Source organism: Pteropus vampyrus, unplaced genomic scaffold, assembly GCF_000151845.1.
Source record: "Pteropus vampyrus isolate Shadow unplaced genomic scaffold, Pvam_2.0 Scaffold85, whole genome shotgun sequence".
NCBI lineage: Eukaryota > Metazoa > Chordata > Mammalia > Chiroptera > Pteropodidae > Pteropus > Pteropus vampyrus.
In genome coordinates, this window is record NW_011888866.1 from 973,130 (window position 1) to 989,904 (window position 16,775).

Consider the following 16,775-nt stretch of genomic DNA (forward strand, 5'->3'; position numbering starts at 1 on the left):
GTAAACCATCCTCAGTGATACTGAGCTTACCCAGCTGGAAGAAGAGGCATCTCCTTCTCCACCTGCCACACTTCATAGGAGGCTCACTAATCAACTCAATTTCCACCTAGGGCTCTAACAAGAAACAATCAACTTTCTTTTGGGTTGGTCTCTTTATTTATTACATTAATTACTGTAACAAAGGAACTGTGTCATCTCCTCAAGTGTAGCTCTCAGCTTATATCTCCAATGGGGATCAGATAAAGAACAGACTAACAGTGCCAATTTGAGAAGAGGGATCCAATTCAACAGGGCTCATCTGACCATGTGTCACCTAAGGACACAAGAGTAAACGTGTAGCATCTCTCAGTCCCTGAGTGTTTATATGCTGCATCTCATGAATAGTTTTATGGCCCTCAGAGGCTGCTATTCTCAGACAAAGATTATGAGGCCTGACCTGTTTCAATTCACATAAGCAACTGACACTTCCACCAGGACACTGCTATTCAATAATGCTCAAGTTTAGAGCTGTCGTGTTTGTCAATACTGCTCTGTGCCAGCATACATCTCACAATAGGCTAAACAACATATGAATATGTAAATAATTCAATCCCAACCCTATAGAGATTTATTCGGTAAAAGCAGTCCACAGAGAAAACCCTTACCAATGCCTATGTGTAAGTAGACCAAGAAGCAGAAGTCAGAGATCACCTAAACAATAAAGCAAGCTCCACCATTCCTCCATCCCCAGAGATAAAGTGAAAGAGGTGATGTCAAATTCTCAGGAAAAAAAAAAGTGAATAGTGGTGATAGCTAGGAATCAGATCTAAGAAATTGGCCTTCTACACAGAATTGTTGTGCCAAAGCTTTTCTGTATCTCAATCTCTAAAATGAAATAATATGGGTCAAATTCAAAGCCGTAAAGGGGGGAGGGGGGAGGATCTGAGTAGTTTTCAGGAAATATAGGAATTACATTCACTTTTTACATTCTAGACCTCGCCTCCCTTCTAAATCTCTTCCACAAGAACTACTATTCTATAGTAACTCTAAAGAATAAAGAAAATTTTTCTATCAAAAGATATTATCTACATTGCTGTATTAGCCATAAAAAATGGTGGACTCCATATATACATCCTTAAGGATTCTAAGCCATGTCTACTTCTCCAGCTTTGTCTCATGGCCTTTACTTGAAAGGCATACCCTGTGCACATCCTACCTCTCAAAGTGTAGGATAATTTGATTAATATTTGTTTTCTCTGCAAGCACACTGCTCACCAACGTATCCTAAGAACGGTGTTTGGTTCACAGTATGCCCTCAAATATTTTGGTCAATAAGCGAGTGAATGAACACTGCTTTCCTCAATGGGCAGAATCATAACTGTGCCTAGGCTGCCATTTCCCCTCTCCATTCTTATTTAAGCTTGATTTGTCTCTAGTTATAAACTGTCTCAATTACCTGATGATCTTACTAGAATAGAGTGTGGATTCCTCTCTCTAGGATAAAGGATGCTGATTTATCAAGAGTCTAGGGGGAAGGTTAGAAAACAAAATAGTCTCCACATTTCTTAAAATGCCTAACTGCTCCTCAGTATTTTCTCAGCCTTCAGTCTCATCCATGCATAGTTACTTCCCAAAATAAGGCTAGTCCACAAATCAGGTATTCAGGACCTAAGCAACTCCAGAGAGCCCTCATGTATATACTTAAATGTATAAGTCAGACTATAAGACTTAAACCACCTAGTTGTCACATTTGAAACACAAAAGTCAGGAAAGTGGTCATGTCTGGGAGGGGCGTATTGACTGTGAAGAAGCATGAGGGAACCTTGTGAGGTGCTGGAAATGTTTATACCTTGAACTGCATGGTGGTTATATGGCTGTATAAATATGGAAAAATTGAGCTGTACACTTATGTGCTTAATGCACTTTATCATATGCACATTATACTTCCAAAAATAAAATAAAATAATAAGTATCTATTAACAAAAGAACTACATTACTGGATCATGGTCCTGGTCCTAAAGTAGCATTTTATGTGATCATAGTACAAGGGAATCATGCCATGAATCTTCTCATGTTAGGATATTTAGAGGGATGGTAAGAAGGAAAAGAAAGAAAAGGGAAAAAAGGAAAAAAAAGGAAAGGAAGGAACTAACTACTTACTTAAGTATTACACTATGTTTGACCATATTGTGAGATTTAAAATCTGTTGGATTGGCTAAAGGAATTAATTAGTAATAGAGACAATCACAGTAACCACTCCCCCTCCCCGGCTCAATGAGGTAAGTAATATTAAATCCTGGAAAAAAACAAAGTTGTACAAGAAAACACAGTAGTATACTAAGCGGTTCAGCAATAAACAATCCTTAACACAATAAGTAATAAATATTGATCTAACTAAAAATTGTGACATAACTATATTAGGAGGATTTGATAAGAAGGGGAGGGCAATAGGAGAGCATATTATTTATTATTTAGAAATCTAGTAGTAAATACAAGAAAAAGACTAAAAAGTTTAAAGCAGTTGCCCATTGGGAGTTAAATTTGGTGGTGTGAAAGAATAAATAGTGGACTGCTGATTTTCATGAAAAGCCATTGTACTATTTGGCTTTTAATATAAAGTTCATGAGAAGAGACAAACAAAAAAATATATGTATTAATTTAAATAAATAAAACAAAAAAGTATATGTATTAATTTAAATAAATAAAACATTTTAAAATAATTTTATAAAAAGGATATACAGATATTTCTTGATTTATGATAGGGTTACATCCAGATAAACTCTTAATTGAAAATATTGAAAAGTCAAAAATTCACTTAATATACCTAACCTACTGAACATCACAGTATGGTCTAGCCTATCTTAAATGGGCTCAGAACACTTACATTAGCCTATAGTTGGGCAAAATCATGTCACCACCGCTGCCCAGCATCACGTGAGGATTGTTCAGTATATCACCAGCCCAGGAAAAGATCAAATTTCAAAGTACAGTTTTTACTGAACGTTATCGCTTTTACACCATCACAAAGCTGAAAAATCATAGGTTGTAGCATTGTTAAGTTGGAGACTGTCTATACTCCTCAAAATATTCCTTGTTTCCCTTAAGTTATTATAAAGTATATCAATTCAATAATTTTTAAAAACCTACGGAAAATGGGAGGAGAGGCAGCAAAAGTGAAGCAGGTGTGACTATAAAGGAACAAGATGAGGGACTTTTGTGGTGATGGAACTGATTACCGTGGTGGTAATAAAACTGTATAGAACTAAATATACATACATAAATGGGTACAAGTAAAACAGGAAATCTGAACAAGACGGGTGTAGTGTATCAATGTCAATATCTGGTTGTGATATTGTACTACAGCTTTGCAAGATGTTATCACTGGAGGAAACTGGGTAAGGGTACAAGAGGGTCCCACTGTATTATTCTTACAACTGTATAATTTTATTTTGAGATAATGATAGATTTATTTAAATTGTAAAGTTTAATTAAAAAACACAATAACCTTCTTGACTTTATTTTTATTTTCTATAACCTCAAGGGTTAATACATTTTACTTATTTACTATAAAAAGAGCAACCCAATAATGAAGCTCAATTCATTTCTAACTTGAATGGGTGCTCTCTATCCAATACAGGATCCTAAGAACAATAAGTCTGTATGTTCTTTTCTTCCATTGATAAGGTTTGATAATATTTCCTCTGTCTTTAAAAGCCGAAGATTTTTTTTTTTTACATGTCTTCATTAAAGCCTTCCATCTTCTTTGGTTATCAGCTTTGATATGTATTTCTTGGGGACCAAGAGAATACAGTTATCACAAACATAGACAAATCTTAGTTTTGCATAGAGGAGAGTTTATTTTTATCTTTTAGTTCTGATTCCCTTCCCAATGATACCCAGCATCTCCCTAGCAGCAGACTGAACAAATTTTTCTAGGAATAGCTTACCAAGACTCCTGTCTCCTTTGGGGGCTACATTTGTTAGAAGTTAATCATGCTAAGAAAGTGGTTTGGGCTTTATCTTTTTAAATGTAATACTTGTCCACACTGAAGCTCATCTTCTATTTTTCATCCCCCCCACACAAGATATTCCTTCTATCCGCCCACAATAGCAAAGATAGTCCTAAAGTATAATGTAAACAATGTGGGAACCTAACTACCTGAAAGAGCTTAATTAACGTCACAGGAAGACCTAAATATGTCAGTTACGTAAAACATTTATTAAAATGTCAAATAAGATAAGGGTCATTGCTTAAATTCTTCCACCTAGAAGAAGGGATCATCAAGATGGTTTTTGGAGGTAACGTCATGAGGAACCAGCACAGTAAAATGAAAAAAAAAAAAAAAAAAAGGAGAAGGCAGAAAAGCTCAAATTTACTCTTTACCTTCCCCTAGATGTGTAACAATCTCGGGCAAGTCTCCGCACATATTTGAGCCTCAGTTACTTCGCTTGTAAAAAGGTGAGATAATTAATATATCATATACAGTGTGATACTTTCAGTAGAAACTGGAGCAATACCCTAACATCAAACTTATTAATACTCCTACAGCAAAAGAAATATTTACTGGAAATAAAACAAACAAAAATAGACTATAAATGGTTTCTTATTAGTTGAAGTCAGGTATGTGCCTACTTACAAAAAAACCTTTGTTTTCAAAGCTTCTGAATTTTAGAACTGCAGAGAAGTATGGACCTAGAGTTTACTGTCAGAGAATCAGTTTGCAAATGCACAACAAAACATTTTCTTTCACTCATGACTAAAGTTTTTAAATAGCCTTTAGCCTGATTTTAACAAAAGTCTTTTCAAACTAAACAATGTCCAAAGATTTATCTTATGTGACTTCTCCTTATGTAAAAAAAGTCCTTTTTTTCCATTGCCTTGGCCCCAATAACTTACATAAATGGCACCACATAATCTCAATCTTTAACTTCCATTTTACCTATTTTCCAATATAGTTTTTAGTCCCTCTACCTCCAAACCCTTCTTATTGACAGAATCATGTTTGAAATCTACACCAGTGCCTGCGTGTAGTGATCATGCCACTTCCAACTTGAAGTGATACACTTCCACTAAGAGTTTCAGTTTATCCTTGAATTCTAAATTCTTGAGTAGATAAATTTGATCTCAAGTTTACTGATTTGACGAAGAAAAGTCTAGGCAGCTAGAAGAAAAAATGTGTTGGAAATACTAAATAAATGTTAACATTCTGGGATAATTCTTGGGAGTTCTTTATATTTTTTTGTACTTTAAAAAAGATTAATTCATGTTCTAATCAGAGGAAAAAACAGTAAGCATCAATCATCATTTGACCTAGAAGTTTTAATCTGCTTTGCAGTGGGAAAAACAGAAGTGGAAATTCTCTAATGTTTTCATCCATGATCAAATAAATGGTCTCACCAATTTTCTAGCTGCCCTTCCATTTTTAACATGTCTTCTTAAAACAAAAACAAAAACAAAAAACTCTTACCACAAATTGGGCAAAGAGGCTTATCAAATTCATCTTTTTTTCCTTCCACCTAATTTCTGGGTGGCACTCAACCATCATCACTTCATGGGCCTCTTATGGCTTTGACTGAAAATGTTTCTCATCTTTTTTTAAAGATGGCCTTTTCCTCTCCACAACCTCTATGACTATGCCAAATAATCATGTTTTGTATAGTCCTTTTGATCTCTTGCTTTCTTTTAATGTGGACTTCTAATATGAGTTTTTAAGTCTTTAAACTTCCAGTGAGTTATTTACTTTTTGAAATGTTTCTTTCCACTTTTCTTAATGTACACACTTGATCACAGCTTGATTTCTTAAAACTGACTCTCCATATAAGACTTTGTTCTTCCTCTTCCTGAAGAATGCTGAGCTTAATCAAGATATGATTACTATTAAATAGTGCTGACCTACTGAAACCTTTATCAATTCTTGTTTTTTCCTCAAAGTAAAATCCAGGTTATTTCTTTGCTATGTAAATTCTAAAACCGCCAACTGTAGGTAGTTTATCTTACTCAACACGTCTCCACATTTGCTCGCAATGAAGTATTTAACCAATCTTTGTATAAATTAATAAACTCCACATTATTATTATCTGGACTAATTTTGCAGCTTTTCCAATCTCCTTTAGCATTTCAACTCAGTCACATTATTTTGATTGGGAATGTGACATTTTTATTTAAGCAAAGATTTCAGTCCTTATAAAAATGTAATCACTTGCTGACTCTATCATTCCTGTGAAGTATATAGCCTAGTAGCACCACATTTCAATGATTAGTCTCCTTCCATCAAGTATCTGAGATGTGAATTTAATCATTATACCATTATTTTGCCTACCAGAAAAGAAGGGGAAAAACTATATAATGATGATACAAATGGCACTAATTATGTTTACATTGGTAACATTTATAAATAAGTATAATGCTTCAGATCACATAGGTAAAACATATTTTAGATTTGTTGTTAGAAGAAAAGATTTATTGTTATGTCACCTACCCCAATGTGATCTTGTTCAGACTGAATTTCTTTCTTATAGAAAAGCTCCATTAGAAAAAGAATATTGCCAAACACTGCCCTGCACTTCCCTCTCCGTCAGACAGCGTTATGGAACTCATCTGAAATCCATACTGCCAGGATTTCTAGCTCTGCTAGGACTGGAAGGGCCAACGAAAACAAACCAGAGATATTACTAGTAAAAAAAAAAGTTTTCTCCAGCAAACTAAGCATTTTAAAGCATTTTTTACTAATAAATCAATACAACTTGGTTAGTTAAAATGAGATCCTTTCGACCGCTAAAGAAAAAAAATAACGTACACTTGAATGAACAGCTGCTGGCTTTAAAGTTTACAATATCAGTAGTATGTTACTGTACTACTTAAGTATATGTAATGAGAATGTATGCCTTCAAGTCTGATATACAGCAAATCCAGAATAAAGCCATGTGAAATCTGCCTTGAAGCTCACCTAATATTAGAACCATATCTGCCTAAAAGAAACAGATTTTTCTTAGCATGGACCTGAGTTCATTACAAACCTTTATTCTAAAATTATATAGCAAAAAGAACACTTTTTTACAGAATGGCAAATAGGTGTCCTTGTGCACTGCCACAAGCTGATGATATAAATAAAAACAGCATGTACAGGTACCCTGCACCTCAGCTGTGTCAAATACATACAGTGTTAATAGGCTGAGAGCCTGATGTCCACAAGCTGCATAACCCAAAGACAGAAATAAGACGTTTTACCTCTTGTATATTAGGTAGAAATTTTAGCTTGCAGCCAATTACCAAAACAGCAGTCTGGCCTAAGGGATTTCTGTTTCCTATCAGCTTCATATAAGAAAAAAAAGAAAGAGGTAACAGAAAAATAATGAAGAAGTAGAAGGGTGAGTAAAGGGCAAACAAGGAAATTATAAGAAAATTTACAATACACAAGTCAGACAAGAAAGCAACTAAACGTCATCATAAGACATCCTCCAGCTAATGAATCAGGTACCGAGACTTCTAGAACATAGTTAGGTAAGTGTTGAGAGGAAGTCAAAAATACTGCATACCTGAAAATTCAATTTTCAGCTAGGAGCAGAGTGCACACTCCTTGAAAGCTTATTTTTAATGAGCTACCCCCAAACACAGTTACTGAGGCCTCACTAGAAAGAAGGAAGATCACGATATGGGCTTTTCCCATTGATAAAGGAGAAAACCAAGAGGCCTAACTCACCCATTACTCTAGGCACCCAGGGCCCAGTCAACAGAAGAGTAAATCCTACCCCTCAGGAAACTGGCTACAAGGCCTCCAGTTCCAGCCCTGGTGTCTTGCAGACATGACTGACTGCAATTTTCACCATGATTAACTTCCAAGAATGCCAGCCAGAGGAGCACCCAGGAGAAAACATAACGAGTAGCTATTTCCCCCTCAATGTCAGCTAGACTCGTTGGAACAAATGCAGACACTGCCTTTCTCTCTCCAAAGAACATTCAGCAACCTCAGGAAAGTGCCTAACAACCCAGTAACACACCAGCACCACGTGTCTCAAAGATGCCCACTCTGATCACCTTAAAGCTTCAACCCTCCTACTTCTCCTACCTACTTCTCCTTCACAGACCTAATCCCCCTAACTCTGTTCTGTTTTTTTCCCCACATAATCTATCACCATTTAAATACTATATAATCACTTATTATGCTTATTTCTGTTTCCTTCTGTTAAAAGATACGATCCACAAGGTTGGAATTTTTTTTTTTTTTGTCTACTTCGTTCACTGATAGATCTTAAACAGCTAGAACAGGACCTCACACATAGTAGGAATCCAAAAAATATTTATGAGATAAAACAAGTAAATAGGGCAAACGGAAAAGATCTCAAAGAGGTCCACAACACCCAGAAGGCCCAACAATACCTATATTCCTCTAACTGAATCAGTCTAATTCCCATGACTGACCTACATACATTGCCTCCACTGACCATGTTCCACCTTTCTCCCTCCCCCAAGTCTTCCATCAGCTAGGATACAGGGCAAAGTACTGATGCAGGCAGTAAAAAGGCAACAGATGCCTGTCCTTGATCTAAAGGATTTCTGAAGACTTTTGTTGTCTGCCTTGTTCCTACGTTATTTGGTTTGGGATAAAATGTGCAGAATAGAAGTTACCTTAGCATAAGAGGAGGCCTCAAAAAAAAAAAAATCACAAAAAGTGTCTATTTTCAAAAATCAAATTCCAATTCAATTCAGCAAGCATTAATTAAGCATAAAGTTATATTCAAAGCACTGGGCTAGAAGCCATGGGAACAGAGGTCTCTTATGGAGTTTTAAAATAAGAGAGGAAAAAAAAATATTTGCAAATAATTATTTAATTATAATTAAAGACCATGTGTGATATAGTGCTATATAACAGAAATCCTAGCAAAGAGTTAAAAGAGGTACAGAAGAAGATGGAATCAATTCTGGAGATAGGTGGGTGGGAAGAAGAAGGTTAAGAAAGGCTTCAAGAAGGAGGTGAGTTTCTTATTACATACTCTTCTAGAACCAAATTCTTTCCTTTCAGAGCACTGCAGTTCAAAATTATACATTCATTAGTTGATTGCTGGTCTCCCCCACTAGACTTATAAGCTCTGAAAGTACAAGGACCATGTCTGGCCTGGCTGTCACATAAGTGCTCAATAAATATTAACTAAATGAAAATTATAATAATATTGCAGCAGTCTGTAGTATAGGGTACAGAAAGAGGTATTAACCAGGAGGTTATTACAGTAATATACAGATGAAAGCTTGATCTAGGTGAGTGAAATGAGAAAGTGAATCTAAATGGCAAGATATCCAGAATAACCCAAATGTAATGAATCATTAGATAAAGTGGTGAGGAAGAAAAAATATCCAAATATGAATCCAAAGTGGTGTGCTTCAGCAACTGGAAGAACTATAATGCTTAGGAAACAAAAGGGTAGGCAGGTTTCAGAAATGATGGACTGGAGGAACATTTGAAAGCAGATGCCAGGTAGAAAAAAATTTCCCCTTCCTTGTATACCTTTCAGATTCATATATTCCATAAGCTCCACGATTCCAGTTTCTCTTCCTATAGTTCCATTTCTGATACTATTTTTCAAGACTGCTCTAGAAGCATCAGTTCCAGAACAAAGATAAATGCTGGGCTTCTCATCAAACCTCAGAATTTGTAACTGAAATTTACAAAGTACATTCTTGAACATCCACTTCTGCTCCCGTGAATGAAAATTCGTCCCCAATCCAAAGTGCTTCACCTAAGAACATTACTAGGAATATCACTAAGTAACATACCCAAAGCCTACTGGCTGTACTTTGCAAAAAAAAAAAACAAAAAAAAAACAGAGCAGACACTGCTGCTTTCCTCTACAAATACTGAACTACGGCCTAGGAAACTATAGGTACCAGCATGCAATGTGGTACCAGTTATAATGCAGTACAAGCTTGCAATATGTCCCTAACTGCCAAGATCTGGATTTCATTCATGGTGTAGGTTTGATTTCCAAGGGTTGCATGGCACCTACTCTGGCCACTTTTCAAGTCGATACCTTAAGCTTCACTTAGCCATTTAAAAAAAAAAACAACCTATCTATGAAAACTCCTTATATTTCTAATATAAATCTTTCTAAAATCTCACATTGAAGTGAGATTTTACTTCTCAAAATAACTTTTAGATTACCTGAAAATTAGTAATGTGCTACAGATGGCTGAGAATAAAGCAAAGCATTCCCAGGACTTTTTGTGAGTCCAAAACAAACAATAGTTCCACCCACCAAATTTTTCTATTACAGACTGATGGATGTTTTAAGTACAAATTTAAAAACAGCAAATGCTTCTTCCAATGTTCAAAGGCAGAATAAAGATGTGATTGTGCTATATTAACAAATTAAAAGACTGTCATCCTCCTAACATTCAATAAATAGCTGCTATTGGAATTCTCAAATCCAAGAATTAAGTGGGAAATGTTGATAAAAATCCTAACTTAGGGAATTAACTTGGTTATGTCATGTTTTCCCTTTAAACTGCTTGAAAGCAAAGACTTTACTACCAACTTCAAAGTTTCTACAGTCAGTCACCAGCTCTTAAACCTTTTACCAGGTATTTCAGAGATCCCCTTGTTAGTCATACCTCACCAAATATCACCAATTTAGCACTTTCAGCATTAAAAACAACAATTTTATTTTCCAAACAAAACATAGTGAGTAACTCACATTCAATCCCAAGAAGTTAATTCAAATCAGGTTTTCTACTAGTTGGTCACAACCCATTTCCACAATCAGTCCCATTGGTTCAAAAATTTCAGATATAAAAGATGCAAGGTCTTGGATCCCTGACTGAATGCACAAAATTATTTGTTGATATGTGGCAAATCCTTCCAGGTATGATTTCCTTCTCACAAGCTGAGGTTCTTTTTCTGCAGCTTTCTGATTCCAATTCTTATGGCTAGAAAAAGATATATTTGACAAGCTTGTGAACCTGCAGAACGAGGGTACAAGACTCTCCAAAAAAAGATGGTCTAGTAAAAAAAAAGCACAGCATAAGCTTTACAAACATATCAAAGAGGGGAGTCAAGCCCTGAGTCAAGCTCCAGGGAACTAAGGCTGCACTCATTAGCTCTTCTGAATACTGACTATATTTTTAACACAGTAATAAAAAACTGCTAACTTCTGTCACTTTCCAGTCAGTAAAAATCCTCCTTTTATCACAATCTTGATATCATAAAACTCTACAGTTAAATGGAAGCTTAGAGATGATCCTGTCTAATGTGCTCATTTTACAGATAAGGAAAGTGAAAACTAGTACAGGGTCACACAGCTTGTTAGAAGCATAACTGTGATGAAAACCTGGGTTTTTGTGACTCCCAATTCTATGCTTTTTTCTCTATGCTTGAAAAGCTATATTAGCAAAGAAAACATATAACACCATTAAATCAGACAATAACTGTAACTGTAATTAAGCCACACAAAAACAAAATTCATCTACATAAAGAGAACAAAAGGATTTGAACAGGAAGTACCCCAAATCAAACAGAAAGCAGCAGCATTTGTTCATACAGTACAGGGGTTTCTTAAGGGCACAACTTTGCACATACTTCCTAAGCCAATTCAATTACTACCTTCAAAGTTGTGTCCTGTGCTTCTATCAAATGCACCTCCTTAAGGGGATGCCGCAATGGCCCTTGTGGCAAGGGTTTAAAAGGTGGTAACTTCTGGCACAGAAAACTAATGGTACAAAAGAAACCCTTATAAATGTGGTCCCAAAAATCGAGAAGAAAGGACTAAAGATGAAGGGGTGGAGATATTGCTGGGAGCAAGTAATCTTGAAAACGGGATAAGAATAAAAACCCAAGAGAGCAGAGTTGGCCAGACACTAATGACCAGAGAGCACAATAAAAAGGCAGTTTCAGAGCCTGCCTGGCATCAGACAGCTCCTACCTACAAAAGAAAGCGAGAAATTCTCACAGAGACAAGAGAAAGATTGTAGGTTTGCTCCTGAGTGATGGACTAGATATGACCTAATAGGTATTTGCCATCTCTTATTTCTGGGGCTCTGATCCAAGAACAAACAGCAAGAGAACCATGAAAAATCAGCCCTGTTGGATCTGGAGTTCTGCCTTGACAAGATATAAAGCTCATTCATAGATCTGACTGTGCTCATGAGACTGCAGTTCAACTCCTGCTGCTAGAGCAAGGGGAGGGGGAAGGAAGATTGAAAGGGGTGAGTGGGAAGGAGGTGGAAGATCTGGGTTGTGACTATAATAGCTACAGTAATTAGAGTGTTTCCAAGCTGGTAGAGAAGTCTTCAGAGCAGAGAACTAAGATGGGAGATAGGAAAAGGAAAAAAAGCATGAGGAAGCAAACTACTGAGAGCTAAGAAAGTATATGGTGCTTTGTGAACTATTTAAAACAAGCAACTGCGATGGTTTCATATGGGAAAATAAAGAAGTTTATATTCTTTCCCAAAAGTGGATACTAAATAATAGGCACTCACTTAAAGTTAGGTTAGAAACTAGGTTTAAGTAGATTCTTGTAAATGTTCCTGTCTTTGCAGTGGTCCACTGGCCCTGGCCTCAGAGTCACACCATTTGCCTCCCTTTTCTCGAACTCAATCTCTCTATCTATCCATCTATCATCTATCTATCTACCTACCTAAATCTGTCTCTCTCTCTGACTAACAGGTCGGAACCTTCACTGCACTTGGAAAAGGTATTTCTGAACTCTAAGACAGTTAACATCACTTATTTCTCTCTAATCAACTGTTAACACCCTGTGAATTTGACTGACTGTGTGAGTGTTTCAATAGGAACACACAACCTGTCAGCCTAATACAAAAAATGACTGGAGGGCACTAAAAAAGTTAGATAATAAACATCAAGTCACTTGCTTATAAATTTTGGGCTCTTTACCACTGCCTACTATAGTGACATGAACATATGAAAGAAAAATAAAATCATATTTACAGAATGATGATAACTTATAAGAAAAATCTGGAAATTTGTAGAAAACTTCAAAATAGAAAGTCCTCCTCCAAGTTAGAGAAAATGCTATACTTGGTTTTAAGATATTTAGTTGAGATATTTCTTTAACATAATTTGGCTCAGTGGTGATGATTTGACTCTAACACGTGATGTTCATTTCAATGCCAGGGAAAAGAATTTTATAAAAGGTGCTGGGAGAAACTAAAAAATGGAATAAAACAAACACCTGAAAAGATGCAAACTTCACGTGGAGAATTAAATTCATAAAATAAAAACACATGCAAATTTCTTGAATAAGGCATGTTAGATAGACCTAACACAAAAAGTCAATTACATCCTTTGCATAAAACCTGCTGGGTATCCTCCCAGTCGGCTAAATCTTTTTCACCACACTAAAAGCAAAGAATTTTCTCCTTCCCATTTTCCTCTAATAAACAAGTACTAGAAACACTGAATTAGAACTATTTCCTTCCCATTCATGAGGCATAAAGCCAGAACTCATAAAACACAATAGGGCCTTCTAGGACCATGTCTAAGGCAAGCTACTCAGTAATCTAAAAGAAACACAGAGAAAGAAGGATCTCTTTTCTCTATTCCATTATCATCTCACTAACAAGCCAGTATTAGCCATTAAGAAATGTGAAACAAAAAGCAATTTCACACGTATGAACTGAACCTAAACCATGGAAAAGACCAAGTATTTTCTTGTCACTGTGGCATGTGATTCTTTAACCACCTGCTCAATAATCCCTCTTCAGCTGCACAGCTGCTGCCAATTCCACATACCCGGCTAGGCAGGTGCTTTGGTGAATTACCTGTTCCCTAGTGAAAAGTGTCCTTCACTGACACTTAGTGGGCCCAGAACCTACCAATCAGCATCGCCTATCTTCATTTTGTCTGTCACAGCCAACTGTTATGAGAAAGATCATGAAGGCATACTTAGTACACTATGTGATTTTGTATTTTGTGGTGTTTATTTTTTGTTGTTGTTCTTTGTTTTTTAAAGGAAGCTGATTTTTAAAAATCAAGTAGAAGTGAGAATTCGGCTGCTTAAAAGAAAACTGGCCACACAACATAAGGCTGCCTTATCTCAGAGTGGCTCCATCTGTCTGGCAGTATTCCCATTCATGACCAGTTTTCCACAAGGGAAATCACAATTGCTTAGCTACCTTTGGAGCAAGAGAAAGTGGCAATAGAAGGTGCTATGGTACCTGGCAGTAATGAGGGAGCAGAGCAAGAACTTCTGGAGACCACACATCATCCCTGTATTTCTTAAGTCTCCATGGCTGAGCCTAGTCAGTGGTGTTCCCAGTCAAATAAATAAGGAGTGGCACTTCCACTTGACAGAGCAATCAGTAAACCCCTCAACAAATTATCCTGTTCCAGTCATTTAGTTGCTATATGCTAATTGCAACATAATTACTACCAGGAGCCAAAATTATGCTTCCATATCCTCACACACAAAAAAGCGCTAATCTGTCCAGCTATCTAGACTCCTCACAAGGAAACATTTTCTACCAAGAAGCTGGGGCGGGGGGCGGGGCGTGGGGGCGGCACGGATCCAAAGTGCTCTCTGGAAGATGGTCACAATCAGAAGACTAGGAAGACTTCCTGTGGCAAGGGCTCAAATCTGAAACCACTAAATCTAATCAGAGCAAATTTAATCTGAGGCTTCTGCCTTCACTGTCACCTGACAGGATTCAGAAATGAATGCCAACAGCCCAATAGCAAAAAGCTTTGGACTCAATTTAGCTGTGGCTTCATTCTGAGACCTAGGACAAATAAGAGTTGGAAATAGTCTAAAGACAGACAATACATCTAGTAAGACTGAAGACAGTTCTGTCATCAGGAAATATAAAGGTCAGAACCCGTTCCCTCCTAACAAAGCCCAACACCTAAATAACAAGCCATCATTTTAAGAGACTCGTTGAAATAAAGAAATGAGAGAGGCGACATAGACAGACTCTCAGCATCTCAGAAAGGCCTTTACTAAAACTGAAGGCTAAAGTTTCTATTCAACAATACCCTATAGGAAATGGTTGGCTATTATATACACAGTGTATTGTGAACAACTGCCCTCTTATGAGTTTGATTTCTAATCTTATAAGTTTTCTGTAATGTCCTAAATGGAAATCTCATTTATAGCTCTAAATAATTTTTCACCTAATAGTACTATGTGGGGACACCTATGAGATATACACAAAAAACAGGGTTCCTTCTAGCTTGGTCTCATCCTTCTATCATTAGTAACCTCCAGAACCTCAAATGATTCTTTCACAATGTTCATCTCTTTGACACATTTCTCCCTAATAAAGAGGCAGATATGGACTTTCTGCATAATGAGCCAGTCACTTCCTTTTATTAGAATTAAAATAAAGATTAAAAGAAAAGGTGTTTTGTTTCTACAGCCCTTGACCAGATAGGCAAATTCTGTGGCTTTTTTCTTGTGCAATTACTACTGACCAGGAAGTCACCTCTAAAAAGGCAGTAGGTCCTTGACTCCCTACCTTAATGCTACACAGGTTTGTTTAGTGATATTCCTAAACAAATAAACAAAAATCATTGTATGAGTGTCCCATCTCTATAAAAACAATTAAATATAATGGTTCAAACAAGAGTAGAAATCTCCCCTTGGAGGTCTGACATAAACATCAGGGTTGAGTCTCCCAGACACAATTCCTCCACAACTTAGTATAGGCTAGCCAAAGAGGCAGGCACAACATGGCTGGCATGCCCTATTCTTCTGAAAAATGTGTGCCAATGAGCTCTGCATTGTTCCTCACTCAAAAAGAAGAGCCTTTCTGTCTGGCCTCCTCCAATGGCAAGCCCCAGTCTGGAAAAGGAAGAAAATGGCACTGAGGAGCCTGGGAGATGGAGCATATCCAAAGCTCTCAGACAAGACTTGAACCTATGACCTTCACTGTGTACACAATAGGCGGGTGAGAGGGACCGGTTTATCTCTGCAGCAGCAGTTCTCAGCCCTGGGGTAGCACTCCCGATAAAATGACACGACTATTGTGTGTGGCAGCAGAACAGTCATCTCCTCACAACTGCCTAAAACAGCACTCCCTCCCCCAAGACAAAGCAGCAGGGGTGAAATTAACTCAAGGCTGCAGAGCAAAGCCTAATACAGAAAAGAGGGGCCTGTGGGGGACTGGGGACTCTCCTCAACCCCTGGGGCTCTGGACACATGGCTGGAAATAGACAGGCTTTCTCCCCCATCTTTCCCACTCTCATTTAGGGAGGAAGCTGTTTCTTAGAGAATTTAATCATTTGTGATTTGTTCAGAAATATTCCCCCTGAAGGGTTCTGATCTCTCTACCCTGTGTGAGCCTAATTCCTAGAAGCTGAAATGACTGTTTGCTGCTGCCTGTTTCACAAACACACATTAATTGGTCAGATGTGTCTCCTCCTCCTCAACCCCAGAGGGAGGAAGGAGAATCTGAGTACAGCACAGAGATGATCTAACCGTAATTACACATAAAGGGAAAAGAGGGCAGCATGGGTTTTCCAAACAGGACAGGGTCACAAACCCTCCCGGGGGGTACAAGGATAGCAGTTAAGGTCCAGGCCCTGGGATCCCTCCATCTTGAAGAAAAGGACAGGAGTAAATGTGACCTGAAGACTGGAAGGAGCACACACCCACAATGTACTTACTGCACACCCCCAGCCACCTTGCTCCCCCTTCCTGGGCCACGCACACGTCCTGTTCCCAACCCTTCGCTCTGATACCCCCTAACTCCCTGACTAGCCCCAGTCGCCCTGGGTTGCCTCAAGATACCCAGGCTGGCCTCTCAAACTCTCTGGCCTGTCCCCACAACCTGGCTAGACCCTGATCCCCTT

The 16,775-nt window shown here is 37.5% G+C and overlaps 1 protein-coding gene across 1 annotated transcript in view; it reads right to left on the reverse strand.

Moving 5' to 3' along the window:
• Positions 1-6,479, reverse strand: part of ZNF609 (zinc finger protein 609) — a 173,374-nt gene extending 166,895 nt beyond the window's left edge. Inside the window, exon 1 of the mRNA XM_011363341.2 lies at positions 6,459-6,479. The gene's annotated coding sequence lies outside the window, so the exon portion shown is untranslated. The remainder of the gene's footprint in view (positions 1-6,458) is intronic.
• Between the last annotated feature and the right edge of the window lie 10,296 nt (positions 6,480-16,775).